Genomic DNA, 12,692 nt, shown 5'->3' with positions numbered 1-12,692 from the left:
AATATCGGATATTGCCGATACCGATACCCGATACCAATGCAAGTCAATGGGACACAAATATCGGAACGTAAATAAGCCCTTTCTGTCCTTCTATATGCTGTTCCGGAGGGGGGTAAGAGTGTGGGTGGTGCATGGGCGGTGCGTGGGCAAACACTGTGAGTGTCTGTGTGTGCGGACGGGGTCTGTGCGGGCCTGCCAGGGATCTAATTATATGCGGGGCTGTATCCGGGCTGCCCAGGCTCTGTGCGGCGTGCTGGGGCTCGATGTGGGCTGCCCGGGCTCTATGCAGCATGGGGGGGTCTCTGTGCGGTGTGGGGGGGTCTCTGTGCGGCGTGGGGGGATCTCTGTGCGGCGTGGGGGGGTCTCTGTGCGTGTGTTCTACAAGTCCCATCGGACGATGCCTGCTACACTGACAGTGATTGACACATTAGCCAATGATGGGACAGTAGTAGTCCCATCATCCGGCTAATGTGTTGAATGAAAAAAACAACAACTCCATTTATACATGCTACATACATGCTACATACAGTACATGCTGCATGCTACATACATGCTACATACATTCTACATGCTACATGCTACATACATGCTACATACATGCTACATGCTACCTACATGCTACATACATGCTACATACATACACACAACATACATACATACATCAATACATACTACATACATGCTACATACATACTACATACATACATACACAAATACTCCATACATACATACTGCATACATACATAATACATACATACTACATAGACACATACATACTCCATACATACATACTGCATACATACATACTACATACAATACATTCATACATTACATACAGTACATATATATAGACATACAGTACATTAAACATAGATTACATACTCACCATTACTTGTCATTTTGATCCCCGAAGCCAGTGTCATCTGTAAAAGATATGAAAAAAGCAAACAACCAATATACTCCCTGTCTGCAGAAATCCACGAGTGTCCCACGACAATATCTTGTGGAGAACAGCAGCAACAGCTGTTGCAACTGCTCTCTAGGGGCCCCAGGAACACAATGACGGGAGGAAGGTATTCCTCCGCCGCTGTAAAAAAAAGTCCCTAGTCTCACTTTATGGCATTGCTGTATGAGAAATTTTCCCAGGCAGCAATTGCCATAAAGTGAGACATTGAACTCAGGTAACCTCAGTGATGCACTGCAGGAGCCATTGTCTACTGTCAGTGTGTCACTGAGGGTCCTATAGAGCAGTGACATCACCCGATGTCACTGTTCTATAGGGGAGATCGTCGTGGGACAATCGTTATTAATTGGACTACGGCGGACAGGTAGTATACGGTTTATTATTTTACGTTTTTTGCAGGCGCTGAAGTTAACCCTTTCTTACTATTGGATTAATAACGGATAGGCGTCTTATTGACGCCTCTCCATTATTAGCCCGGCTTAATGTCACCTTACAATAGCATGGTGACATTAACCCCTTATTACCCCATATTCCACCGCTACACGGGCGTGGGACGAGAGGGGCTAAGTGCCGGAATTGGCACATCTTACAGATGTGCCATTTCTGGGGTGGCTGCGAACTGGTATTTGTAGCCGGGGGGTGGACAATATCCGTGGCCCCTCTCTAGGCTATGAATATCAGCCCGCAGCTGTCTGCATAGCCTTTCTGGCTATAAAATATAGGGGGAGCCCACGTCATTTTTTTGGGGGGACCCCCTATTTTAATAGCCATTAAAGGCTATGCAGACAGCTGCGGGCTGATATAGCAGGCTACAAATATTGGCCCCCGGCCGTCAGCTTTACCCCTCTGGCGCAGAAAATTGCGCGGGAGCCCACGCCTTTTTTTCTGTTTTTGTTTTGTTTTTGTTTTTTTAAATTCATCACTCATAAAGGCCTCTTTCACACTTGCGTTGGTACAGGTCCGTCGCTATGCGCCGACGTACCGACGCACGTTGTGAAATTTGTGCCCAACTTGGGCAGCGGATGCAGTTTTTCAACTCATCCGCTGCCCATTCTGAAGTGCGGGGAGGAGGGGGCAGAGTTTCTGCTGCGCATGTGCGGTAGAAAATGGCGGACGCGATGGACAAAAAAACGTTCACTTGAACATTTTTTCGTGCCAACAGTCTGCCAAAACACAACGGATCCATTGCATGACGGACGCGACGTGTGGCCTTCCATTGCGATCTGTCGCTAATACAAGTCTATGGGAAAAAAAAGCATCCTGCGAGCACATTTGCAGGATCCATTTTTTTTCCTCCAGATCCGTTTTTTTCCACCGGATCCGTTTTTTCCGCCAGATCCGTTTTTTTCTCATAGAGTTGTATTAGCGCCGGATTGCACCTGATGGCCACACGTTTCATCCGTTTTTTGCAGGATCCGTCAAAAAAGCTGTTTCCACTGGACGGAAAACACATACAGAGGAACAGTTTTTCTGTCTGGCGAAAAAATGCACAGCGACAGATCCAGAAAAAAATGGATGAAACAGATGTGAAATGATGAATCCAAATCCGTTTTTTCATGCATATTTCCATTCAAATCATGAACATTTTCGGTTTATTTATTTCCAAGAACTGCATCAAAACCTGTCAAAAAAGGAACAAAAACAGCATCAAAAACAGCATCTAAAACTGCATCAAAAACTGCACCAAAAACTGCATCAAAAACTGCATCAAAAACCGCACCAAAAACTCCATCAAAAACCGCACCAAAAACTGCACCAAAAACCAGCATCAAAACCTGCATGAAAACCTGCACCAAAAACTGCACCAAAAACTACATGTCATGTTTTGGCGCACTGTCGCGTCCGCCATTTTCTACCGCGCATGCGCTTCAAAAACCCCCTTCTCCCTAGACTTCAGAATGGGCAGCGGATGCATTGAAAAACTGCATCCACTGCCCACATTGGGCACAAATTTCACAACGTACGTAGGTACATCGGCCCGACGCATAGCGACGGAACCGTACCAATGCAAATGTGAAAGAGGCCTTTATGAGCGTTGAATTTAAAAAAAACTGAAAAAAACGGCGTAGGCTCCCGCGCAATTTTCTGCGCCAGAGGGGGAAAGCTGACGCCCGGGGGCCAATATTTGTAGCCTGCTATGAATATCAGCCCGCAGCTGTCTGCGTAGCCTTTACTGGCTATTAGAATAGGGGGACCCCCCAAAATAATGACGTGGGGTCCTATATTTTATAGCCAGAAAGGCTACGCAGACAGCTGCGGGCTGATATTCAAATCCTAGAGAGGGGCCATGGATATTGCCCCCCGGGCTACAAATACAAGTCTGCAGCCGCCCCAGAAATGGCGAATCTGTAAGAAGTGCCAATTCCGGCACTTGGCCCCTCTCTTCCCACTCCCGTGTAGCGGTGGGATATGGGGTAATAAGGGGTTAATGTCACCTTGCTATTGTAAGGTGACATTAAGCTGGGTTAATAATGGAGAGGTGTCAATAAGACGCCTATCCGTTATTAATCCAATAGTAAGAAAGGGTTAATTAAACACGCACACATTAGGAAAAAGTATTTTAATATTCTTCATTTCACCATACTTACCATACTTCAGCGCCTGCAAAAAACGTAAAATAATAAACCGTATACTACCTGTCCGCCATAGTCCAATTAATAATGAGTGTCCCACGACGATCTCCCCTATAGAACAGTGACATCGGGTGATGTCACTGCTCTATAGGACCCTCAGTGACACTGACAGGAGACAATGGCTCCTGCAATGCATCACTGAGGTTACCTGAGTTCAAAGTCTCACTTTATGGCAATTGCTGCCTGGGAAAATTTCTCATACAGCAATGCCATAAAGTGAGACTAGGGACTTTTTTTTTTACAGCGGCGGAGGAATACCTTCCTCCCGTCATTGTGTTCCTGGGGCCCCTGGAGAGCGGTTGCAAAAGCTGTTGCTGCCGTTCTCCGCGGGAGATCGTTGTGGGACACTCGTGGATTTCTGCGGACAGGGAGTATATTGGCTGTTTGTTTTTTTCAGATTTTTTACAGATGACACTGGCTTCGGGGATCAAAATTAAAAGTAATGGTGAGTATGTAATCTATGTTTAATGTACTGTATGTCTATATATATGTATTGTATGTAATGTATGAATGTATTGTATGTAGTATGTATGTAGTATGTATGTATTGTAAGGGTTCACTCCCTCAGGTGCGTAGGAGGAAACAGGAGCCACATTCTCTTCTGCGTTGGGTTTATTGCTCCATAAACCACATAACAGTGTGAACAACAGGTAAACAAATAGCCTTTAGCTCAGGAAAGGAAAATACAAGAGTCCAGTCTTTCAGGCTCAGTCCTGGAGCCTTAACACACTGTGGGGGGCTTTCTCCTCCACACACACATACTCCTGTCTGTAGTGTCCCGCCTGGACAAAGGGATCTCTGTCCACACTGACGGATTCTCATACACTCACAGCCATGTGCTAAACACACCTCCATTATGTAGCCTGAAACCACACCTAGGAACCCATCACATGATTAGACATGTGGTTCTGACATCACCACAGGTCCTGAAACAAACATAGATAGGCATGGTTATGCCCCTTACCCAGGGGTGAGGTATATGGGTAGCCAGACCCTCCCATCTCTCATAGCTACCCGTAACCCGGACCCAAATATACTAAACAATTCCTTATTACTTTATGTGCATTACAGAAAACACTCCAGGTTACATCACAGTGACAAGCCTTCTCTGTGATACATACCTCCCGTCGACTATACAACCTTTAGCCACGCTACAGTATGTACGCAGTATGTATGTATGTATGGAGTATGTATGTATGTATGTATGTATGTAGTATGTATGTAGCATGTATGTAGTATCTATGCAGTATGTATGTTGTATGTATGTACAGTACAGACCAAAAGTTTGGACACACCTTATCATTTAAAGATTTTTCTGTATTTTCATGACTATGAAAATTGTACATTCACACTGAAGGCATCAAAACTATGAATTAACCCATGTGGAATTATATACTTAACAAAAAATGTGAAATAACTGAAATTATATGTTATGTTCTAGGTTCTTCAAAGTAGCCACTTTTTGCTTTGATGACTGCTTTGCACACTCTTGGCATTCTCTTGATGAGCTTCAAGAGGTAGTCACCGGGAATGCTTTTCACTTCACAGGTGTGTGCCCTGTCAGGTTTAATAAGTGGGATTTCTTGCCTTATAAGTGGTGTTGGGACCATCAGTTGTGCTGTGCAGAAGTCTGGTGGATACACAGCTGATAGTCCTACTGAATAGACTGTTAGAATTTGTATTATGGCAAGAAAAAAGCAGCTAAGTAAAGAAAAACGAGTGGCCATCATTACTTTAAGAAATGAAGGTCAGTCAGTCCGAAAAATTGGGAAAACTTTGAAAGTGTCCCCAAGTGCAGTGGCAAAAACCATCAAGCGCTACAAAGAAACTGGCTCACATGAGGACCGCCCCAGGAAAGGAAGACCAAGAGTCACCTCTGCTTCTGAGGATAAGTTTATCCGAGTCATCAGCCTCAGAAATAGCAGGTTAACAGCAGCTCAGATTAGAGACCAGGTCAATGCCACACAGAGTTCTAGCAGCAGACACATCTCTACAACAACTGTTAAGAGGAGACTTTGTGCAGCAGGCCTTCATGGTAAAATAGGTGCTAGGAAACCACTGTTAAGGACAGGCAACAAGCAGAAGAGACTTGTTTGGGCTAAAGAACACAAGGAATGGACATTAGACCAGTGGAAATCTGTGCTTTGGTCTTATGAATCCAAAATTGAGATCTTTGGTTCCAACCACCGTGTCTTTGTGCGACGCAGAAAAGGTGAACGGATGGACTCTACATACCTGGTTCCCACCGTGAATCATGGAGGAGGAGGTGTGATGGTGAGGGGGTGCTTTGCTGGTGACACTGTTGGGGATTTATTCAGAATTGAAGGCATACTGAACCAGCATGGCTACCACAGCATCTTGCAGCGGCATGCTATTCCATCCGGTTTGCGTTTAGTTGAACCATCATTTATTTTTCAACAGGACAATGACCCCAAACACACCTCCAGGCTGTGTAAGGGCTATTTGACCAAGAAGGAGAGTGATGGGGTGCTACGCCAGATGACCTGGCCTCCACAGTCACCAGACCTGAACCCAATCGAGATGGTTTGGGGTGAGCTGGACCGCAGAGTGAAGGCAAAAGGGCCAACAAGTGCTAAGCATCTCTGGGAACTCCTTCAAGATTGTTGGAAGACCATTCCCGGTGACTACCTCTTGAAGCTCATCATGAGAATGCCAAGAGTGTGCAAAGCAGTCATCAAAGCAAAAGGTGGCTACTTTGAAGAACCTAGAATATAAGACATATTTTCAGTTGTTTCACACTTTTTTGTTAAGTATATAATTCCACATGTGTTAATTCATAGTTTTGATGCCTTCAGTGTGAATGTACAATTTTCATAGTCATGAAAATACAGAAAAATCTTTAAATGAGAAGGTGTGTTCAAACTTTTGGTCTGTACTGTATGTAGTATGTATGTATGTAGCATGTATGTAGCATGTAGCATGTATGTAGCATGTATGTAGCATGTATGTAGCATGTATGTAGCATGTATGTAGCATGTATGTATGTAGCACATATGTAGCATGTAGTAGTATGTATGTATGTAGCATGCATGTAGCATGTATGTAGCATGTATGTATGTATGTAGTATGTAGCATGTATGTAGCATGTATGTAGTATGTATGTATGTAGCATGTATGTAGTATGTAGCATGTATGTAGCATGTATGTATGTAGCATGTATGTAGCATGTATGTATGTTGTATGTATGCATGTCTGTAACATCTATGTAGCATGTATGTATGTAGCATGTATGTATGTAGCATGTATGTAGCATGTCGCCTGTATGTAGCATGTATGTATGTAGCATGTATGTATGTATGTAGCATGTATCTAGCATGTATGTATGTAGCATGTATGTATGTAGCATGTATGTAGCATGTATGCATGTAGCATGTATGTAGCATGTAGTATGTATGTAGCATGTATGTATGTAGTATGTATGTATGTAGCATGTATGTATGTAGCATGTATGTAGTATGTATGTAGTATGTATGTAGCATGCATGTAGCATGCATGGAGTATTTTATTTTTTTTACATTCAACACATTAGCCGTATGATGAGACTACTACTGTCCCATCATTGGCTAATGTGTCAATCACTGTCATTGTAGCAGGCATCGTCTGATGGGACTTGTAGTCCCATCGGACGATGCCTGCACAGACACAAAGACCCCCTGCAGGCAGCACAGACCTCTGGCAAGCCGCACAGACCCTGGAGAAGCCGCACAGACCCCCCGGCAGGCCGTACAGACCCCGGAGAGGCCATACAGACCCCCCCTGCAAGCCGCACAGAACCTGGAGAGGCCACACAGACCCCCCCAGCAGGTCGTACAGACCCCGGAGAGGCCGCACAGACCCCGAAGAGGCCGCACAGACCCCGGAGTGGCCGTACAGACCCCCCGGCAGGCCGTACAGACCCCCCGGCAGGCACGCACAGACCACCCACGGTCCCGCACAGACCCCGCCCGCACAGAGACACGCAGTCTCCGCCCACGCACCGCCCACACTCAATAAGGCCGGTGTCACACTAGCGAGTTTTACGGACTTATGAGCGCATAAACTACGTCCGTAATTGGGCTCCCGCGCAATTTTCCCCGCCAGAGTGGTAAAGCCAGTGACTGAGGGCAGATATTAATAGCCTAGAGAGGGTCCATGGTTATTGGCCCCCCGGCTACAAACATCTGCCCCCAGCCACCCCAGAAAAGGCACATCTGGAAGATGCGCCTATTCTGGCACTTGGCCTCTCTCTTCCCATTCCCGTGTAGTGGTGGGATATGGGGTAATGAAGGGTTAATGCCACCTTGCTATTGTAAGGTGACATTAAGCCATATTAATAATTGAGAGGCGTCAATTATGACACCTATCCATTATTAATACAATAGTACGAAATGGTTAATAAAACACACACACATTATTTACAAGTATTTTAATTAAATAAAGACAGGGTGTTGTAATATTTTATTATACTGGTAATCCACCTGAAGACCCTCATTCTGTAACAAAGGAAAAATAAAAAAACAACAATATCTCATACCTTCCGTCGCTCAGGTCAAGTCCCACGAAGTAAATCCATCTGAAGGGGTTAAATCATTTTACAGCCAGGAGCTCTGCTAAAGCAGTGCTTGTGCCTGTAAAAACCCCGGGGAATGAATGGAAAGCAGGGTGACCTGTAGTTACCTTGAGTTGCGGTGATGCACCCTCTGCTGTATGTCCTCATATGAACTCGAGCGTGGGAACTTTTCCCTGGTGAAGGAAGGTATGAGATATTGTTGTTTTTTAATTTTTCCTTTGTTACAGAACGATGGTCTTCAGGTGGATTACCAGTATAATAAAATATTACAACACCCTGTGTCTTTATTTCATTAAAATACTTGTAAATAATGTGTGTGTTTTATTAACCATTTCATACTATTGTATTAATAATGGATAGGTGTCATAATTGACGCCTCTCCATTATTAATCTGGCTTAATGTCACCTTACAATAGCAAGGTGCATTAACCCTTCATTACCCCCACCGCTACACGGGAGTGGGAAGAGAGTGGCCAAGTGCCAGAATAGGTGCATCTTCCAGATGTGCCTCTTCTGGGGTGGCTGGGGGCAGATGTTTTTAGCCAATAACCATGGACCCTCTCTAGGCTATTAATATCTGCCCTCAGTCACTGGCTTTACCACTCTGGTGGGGAAAATTGCGCGGGAGCCCACGCCAATTTTTTCCGCCATTTAACCCTTTATTTTACAAGCTACAGCGCCCATGTTTTGCACATACACACTACTAACAGTAGTGTGGAATATGCAAAAAAAAGGGATATGAGATGGTTTACTGTATGTAAACCATGTCTCATATCAGGTCGGGTTTGGGAAGGAGAAAGAAAAAGCCGGCAATTGAATTACCGTCTTTTCACATATCTCACGCTGAATTAAATATAAATACAGTATATATGTATATATATGTGTCTCAATGACATATATATATATATATACATACTGTATATATGTTTTAACGAACATTTGAGCACATAAATCCATTAGATGTCGGTTTTGCAAGCCTGCGAGACAATATCACAGTACGGATGCCATACGGATTACATGCGGAGGATGCCATGCGCAAAATACGCTGACACACCCTGCCTACAGATGACATACGGATCACTATTTTTGGAACATTTCTGCGTATTACGGCCATAAAATCGGGACCGTATTTTCATACGCTGAGTGTGACGCCGGCCTTAGACTGCATTTTTGCACTGTGTGAACATCCGATTCCGATTTCCGATATTGCAGAAATATCGGAACTCGGTATCAGAAATCCGATACAGCGAATATCGGCCGATACCCGATATTTGCAGTACCGGAATGCTCAACACTAGTGATAATATTCAGAACATACTGGGTTTGCAGGTGAATAAAATTATCTTATTACAAATTATATCTAAATCCAACAGAAGCTCAAAATAAAATGTATCTAGAGGGATAAATAGACTTCATTGTGCTCTATGTAAAAGGTCAAAAACTCTTTTATGATAATTCAAATAATATCGTAGTAATCTAAGAAATGAAACTATCAAAGGAATGGAACATTGAGGAAAAATATGATCATATTTGTATTTGAAAGCTGGTTTGGTTTGACTACAAATAGTTTGGAGAGGGTGAGCTATCAAGTCACATCTTCAGAAACAAAGCTATCCAAGATAACATGGCTCCTGTTCTTGTCGCCAATGTCAGCACTGGAGCTGGAAAAAGGCAGCAGGCGAAACACACAATCAGGGTTTGCCAACTTTATTTTTTCTTTTTTTCTGTACATCTTCTCAAAAAAACATGGGTAATCAGAAGATCATGACACACTCTTGAGATTTATGGTGAAAATGAATTTCATTTATTACAATCCAATTAGCAAAACCAGTGTTACAAGGGAGCAAAATAATTGATCATATACAAAGTGAATATAGTTACAGGCAAATAAAGTAAAAATATAGAAAAACTGAAAAATAAAAAATAAGTAAAAAAAAAAGCATTGTGGGAGGGGTGGGGTGGGGGGTTTGTAACCACACAACAGGATTCAAAGGTGGAAGCAAAAATTGAGAAAATGGCTATAGTATAATAAGTAATGCCACTGGAAAAATAGAAAAAATAAAATTAAAGACATTTCTTTATTTGTCTGTTCACAAACAGATGTCTTTATGTTTTGTACTATATGCTCACATGTTGTTCTTTCTCTTTCAGCGACTCAATGAGTAAGACCCGGAGGGTCGAAACGTCTGTAACTATAGTCACAGTAGAAATTTCCACATCTCTTGAAGAAAAAATGCTCCATGAAATACACGTGTTTTTGCAGCGTTTTTTTCATGCATTTTGGCGCAAATTATTTATTTTTTATTTATATCTGCCTGCAAATCTGTAAAGAAAAATTAAGCAACGTGTGCATGAGACTTCAGCAATCTCAATCACTTTGTTGGTGACAAAAGTACCCAGAAAAAAAGTGACAAAAACTCAAGGTGTTCACAGACCCTAAATGTACATGCAGTATAAACAGTTTGTGTAGGTCCTTCAAAGACGAGTAGCCCGGAACTCTCTGTAGGAAGACCAGAATGTATTAGGCAGACGCTGGTGAAAATCGTGCCAGTCTGGTGAGTGAACATAGTTACCCTCAGAATGTCTTCTCTCCTGACACCAGTGCTTTTTTAGGCATTCCTGCAGACGTAAACAGATTCGAGGAGTAGCAGTTCCAGATGGAAGATGAAAACGGTTGATGAGGAAGTGGCCTGTTTGTCTTCATGTACAGTTGTGCTCAAAAGTTTACATACCCAGGCAGAATTTTTGCTTTCTTGGCCTTTTTTCAGAGAATATGAAAGATGTCACCAATACTTTTTCTTTATTCATGGTTAGTGGTTGGGTGAAGCCATTTATTGTCAAACTATTGTGTTTTCTCTTTTTAAATCATAATGACAACCCAAAACATCCAAATGACCCTGATCAAAAGTTCATATACCCCATTTCTTAATACCGTGTATTGCCCCCTCTAACATCAATGACAGCTTGAAGTCTTTTGTGGTAGTTGTGGATGAGGTTCTTTATTTTCTCAGATGGTAAAGCTGCCCACTCTTCTTGGCAAAAAGCCTCCAGTTCCAGTAAATTCCTGGACTGTCTAGCATGAACTGCGCGCTTGAGATCTCCCCTGGGTGGCTCAATGATATTGAGGTCAGGAGACTGGGATGGCCACTCCAGAAACTTCATTTTGTTGTGCTGTATTATTATTTTTATTTATTATTATAGCGCCATTTATTCCATTGCCATTTATTTGTGAGGAGGAGTGTACATAATAAAAACAGGTACAATAATCTTGAACAATACAAGTCACAACTGGTATAGTAGGGCAGAGGACCCTGCCCATGAGGGCTCACAGTCTACAAGGGATGGGTGAGGATACAGTAGGTGAGGATAGAGCTGGTCGTGCAGTGGCTTGGTTGATCGGTGGTTACTGCAGGCTGTAGGCTTGCTGGAAGAGGTAGGTCTTCAGGTTCTTTTTGAAGGTTTCAATGGTAGGTGAGAGTCTGATATGTTGTGGTAGAGAGTTCCAGAGTAGGGGTGATGCGTGAGAGAAATATTGTATGCGATTGTGGGAAGAGGAGATAAGAGGGGAGTAGAGAAGGAGATCTTGTGAGGATCAGAGGTTGCGTGCAGGAAAGTACCGGGAGACGGGGTCACAGATGTATGGAGGAGACAGTTTGTGGATGGCTTTGTATGTTATGGTTAGGCTTTTGTACTGGAGTCTCTGGGTAATGGGGAGCCAGTGAAAGGATTGACAGAGGGGAGAGGCCGGGGAATAGCAGGGGGACAGGTGGATTAGTCGGGCAGCAGAGTTTAGAATAGATTGGAGGGGTGCGAGAGTGTTAGAGGGGAGGCCACAGAGCAGGAGGTTACAGTAGTCGAGGCGGGAGATGATGAGGGCATGGACTAGGGTTTTTGCAGATTCTTGGTTTAGGAATGTACGGATCGTGAAATATTTTTGAGTTGAAGGCGGCAGGAAGTGGAAATTACTTGGATATGCGGTTTGAAGGAGAGATCAGTGTCAAGGATTACCCTGAGGCAGCGAGCTTGTGGGACTGGGGAGAGTGGGCAGCCGTTTACTGTAATGGATAGGTTCGTTGGGGGGGTCGCGTGAGATGGGGGGAAGACAATGAATTCTGTTTTGTCCATGTTAAGTTTTAGAAATCACTATATGGGGTCGTAGGGTGGACAATAATAATAATAATAATCTTTATTTTTATATAGCGCTAACATATTCCGCAGCGCTTTACAGTTTGCACAGATCATACTATATAGGGTGCTGTTAGGGTACATCATACTACTGTATATAGAGGGCTGTTGGGGATACCATCATACCATATAGGGGGCTGTTAGCGGTACCATCATACTATATAGGGAGTCTCTGGGTAAAAAGCAGCCAGTGAAGGGATTGGCAGAGGGGAGAGGCCGGGGAATAGTGGGGGGACAGGTGGATTAGTCAGGCAGTTGAGTTTAGAATAGATTGGAGGGGTGCGAGAGTGTTAGAGGGGAGGCCACAGAGCAGAAGGTTACAGTAGTCGAGGCGGGAGAT

The sequence above is a fragment of the Ranitomeya variabilis genome, chromosome 5, assembly GCF_051348905.1.
Source record: "Ranitomeya variabilis isolate aRanVar5 chromosome 5, aRanVar5.hap1, whole genome shotgun sequence".
Lineage (NCBI taxonomy): Eukaryota > Metazoa > Chordata > Amphibia > Anura > Dendrobatidae > Ranitomeya > Ranitomeya variabilis.
Note: the sequence above shows the minus strand (reverse complement) of the source record.